This window comes from Octodon degus, unplaced genomic scaffold, assembly GCF_000260255.1.
Source record: "Octodon degus isolate 3935 unplaced genomic scaffold, OctDeg1.0 scaffold00287, whole genome shotgun sequence".
Lineage (NCBI taxonomy): Eukaryota > Metazoa > Chordata > Mammalia > Rodentia > Octodontidae > Octodon > Octodon degus.
Window position 1 is genome coordinate 942,771 of NW_004524863.1, and position 3,577 is coordinate 946,347.

Sequence of the window (3,577 nt, forward strand, 5' to 3'; positions counted from 1 at the left end):
TTTTTTGCGGAACCAGGGATTGAACTCAGGCCCTTGCACTTACTTGCCAGGCAAGTGCTTATTCTACTGAGCTATCTCCCTGGCCCTAGATGCTGGGGATTGAACCACGGTTCCTGCGTGCTTGCCTAAGCTTGTCTAAGCAGGCACTTTAGACTGCTGAGCTATCTCGCCAGCCCTGCACTCCATTCTTGACTGCATCCTAAAATCTGCCTCATAAACCCTTCTCTTGGTCTTCCTCACACATCCTGAAAATTCTTTTTGTGCAATGGGAGTATGAACCTGCTACAAAGGGGGTACAGTGGGCCCAGGAGGTAGCTCAGTGGCACAGCATCTGACTAGCGAATGTGTGGTTGTGGGTTGGATTGCCAGTACTAAAAACAGGAAAGGGGGTTAGGTTCCTTATTTCAGGTCCTCAGGGACCCAGCCCAATGACACTTTCTCCCTTGTGGTGTTAGATCTACCCAAGAAGGGAAAAGGGAAACTGCTCAGTCTCTCCTCCGAGGATGTCAAACCCAGAGGTGAGGCAGTTCTCTACAAACACCAGTGTCCTTGCAGCCTCCCATTTATATTTATGCATGCACAGCCTTTTTTTTGGGGGGGGGTCTTTTTCAGACAGATCTTGCTATGCACTTTAGGCTGGTCTTGAGCTCACTTTGTAGCCCCCAGGCTGGTTTTGAACTCCCAACGATCCTCTTGCCTTAGCCTCCTGAGTGCTGGGATTACAGGCGTGTGCCACCACACCTGGCCATGCACAACCTTTGCTGAAGGTGAAGGACCCTCCATCCTGTCCCCAGGCTGACATCTTTGTTAGTGGAACAGCCATGCTGACAAACCAAGTGACAAGGCTGCACACAGTGTGGGAAGAACTCATCCTCCAGTGCTCTTCGGATTCATGAGCAGACCCACCCTGGGGAGAGAAGCCTTCTGTAGGTAATCTATGCAGATGAACATGGGGCTCTGAAGGCCAACTGAATGTCCGCTGAGTGACATGGGGGGCCCACATCTTGACCATTGAGAACACAGTGGCTGTGTGGGGTGTGGGTGGAAAGAAAGTCTTGGGAATGTTTTCCAAGGAAATTCTACCACATCCAGTGAGCATGGACCTGCTGGTGTAGAACTGGTACATCTGCACACTCAGTGGCAGTCTCCCTACAAAGCCAGTGGGATCCTGAGTGGCAGCTTTCCAACTCTGGCTGTGCCTTTGGGGGCAGCTCCTTGGGAGTGACATGCTGTCTTTAAGAGAGGTGGCTCATGCTCGGGTCAACACTGACACAGAAAACAACAGTTGTTACTGACAGTGTTGCTTAATACCAGTTCCCTTATTTCCTGGAAGAACAGCTAAGCTTCAGGAGAACACAAGAATGAGGATGGAGGAAGTCTCTAGAAGCCCTGCTTTATTTTGGTTTCCTTCAAAAATCCAAATCCCCTCCTGTTTTCTTTTCTTACTGATATGCAAATGATGTTATGCTTGTGACCCAACCTTGGTCATTCCTACAAGCACAACCTTCGTTATGCTGCTTTGCAAAAAATGAAAACAAAGAGAAATTGAAGAGCAGAAAAGAATCATACCAAAATGGAGTAGATATTTTTGTTTTAGAAAGAAGTAGGTCGTGGGGGCTGGGGAGATAGCTCAGTAGAATAAGTGCTTGCCTGGCAAGCACAGGGTCCTGAGTTCAATCCCCAGTACCTAAAAAAAAAAAAGAAAAGAAAAAGAAAAGAAAGAAGTGGGTCTTGCAAAGTAGCTTTATTACTTTTTTTTTGTGTGTGTGCGTGTGTGGAATTGGGGATTGAACTCAGGCTTGTACTTGCCTGGCAAGTGCTTATTCTACTGAGCTATCTCCCCAGCCCCTGCTTTTGTTGTTTTTTTTTAACCCAAGTTCTGTTGTACTCCTCAAGGAAAAGACCACCATGAGACCAGTCCAAGGTCCCAAAGAGCTGTTTACTCTCTCTCTGATATGAAAAAATCATAGAACAACTAGGGAAACCATGCAGGGTAGAGAGAGGATCTCCCACCCCTTGGGCACCAATAGCCTAGACAAGGCGCAGAATGGCCTTGACACCTCAAATCTGGCCCACTGGCCAGCATGCATCAGCCTCTGCATGGCTGTGGTTCTCAGAACATCATTGCCAGGAACAAGTTGGTCATCCGAGACTCCTCCATGGCCAGGGAGCAGAGGTTCATTTCCTCCAGGGACTCAATCTTCATGTCCTTGACCAGTCAGCCCAGCTCGGTGATGGGAACCTGCTCCTCGTCCTTGGCTTTACTGCTGTGAGCTCCAGGAGCTCCCTGGGACCTGCCCACTGCACTGGTGTCAGCTGTCGTTGGTGTTTTCTTGAGGAAGAAGCTGGCTTTATTACTTGCAACAAACTTTATACTCTGAGTGACTCTTTGCAAAGACTGTCACCATGTTGTGGTGTGCCAGTGGGAATCTAGTGAACCACAGTGGGAAAGGCAGCTGCTTAGCCTAACAGTGGCAGTGGGGCACTGCTGGCATCCATGACATCTGCATGCAGGAATACGGGCACAGGCCTGTGCCATTTACCCAGGAACCTGTCTCATATGACTCCCCCAATCCTATACTTGTGTTTTGGTGGGTTTTTTGTTGTTGTTGTTGTTGTTGCTGGGTTGCTTGTTTGTGAGACAGCGTCTTGCTCTGTAATTTAGGCTGGCCTTGAACTCTCTATGGAGCTCCGGCTGGCCTTGAAATCCTGACAATCCTCGTGCCTCAGCCTCACGAGTGTTGTGCTGCTATGTCTATTATTGTTTTTTGTTTGTTTGTTTGTTTGAGTGTATTTAAAAGGAAAAAAAACCCCAGAAAACCAAGGTTGTAGAATTAACAAAAATTCCTTCAGCCTTAGGACCTTAAGTTGATGCCCTCTCATGGATTTATTCAGGTCCTTAGGGAGCCGGTGTGTGTTGCCACTCATGTGTGCAGTTTGTTTGGAGCCCCCTGGGGCGCAGCTATCCCCACACTTCCCAGATCCTTCTTCTTCCCAGCACCAAGAGAGGCGTGCACCCAGGCAGGAATTCTCAGGTGACTTGGACTTTGCCAGCGCCCACTGTGCTGAAGAACTCAGATTTTATTCTTGAAACTCATAAAAGGGAAGTTGGGGAGTTAGCTCAGTGGCACATAAGTGCCTGCCTAGCAAGCACAAGATCCCAAGTCCAGTGCCCAGTGCCCAGTACCACACACACACACACACACACACACAAATTCATAGAAGGGTAAACAGTATCGTAAGTTCAAATCCACTTGCATTCTGGGTGTGTTAGTACAGGCCAATATCCCCAGCACTTAAGAGGCTTAAGCAGGAGGATTTTCCAGCCTAAACTACATAGCAAAACTTTGTCTTAAAAAAAAAAAAATCATTTTTGTCTTTTTGAGATGGGTTGTTTCACCATGAAGCTCAGGCTGGCCTTGAGCTCACTTTGTAGCCCAGGCTGGTCTTGCACTTGTAGGAATCCTCCTGCATCAGCCTCCTGAGTGCTTGGATTACAGGCATGAGCCACCATGCCTGGCATTTATACTCTCTCCTCTCTCTCTCTCTCTCTCTCTCTCTCTCTCTCTCTCTCTCT

At 48.2% G+C, this 3,577-nt stretch overlaps 1 non-coding gene across 1 annotated transcript; it reads right to left on the minus strand.

Moving 5' to 3' along the window:
* Positions 1 to 1,877: 1,877 nt before the first annotated feature.
* Positions 1,878 to 2,004, minus strand: LOC111814298. The gene has a single exon (XR_002819321.1). It is a non-coding gene; the product is annotated as a small nucleolar RNA SNORA64/SNORA10 family (small nucleolar RNA).
* Positions 2,005 to 3,577: the final 1,573 nt, after the last annotated feature.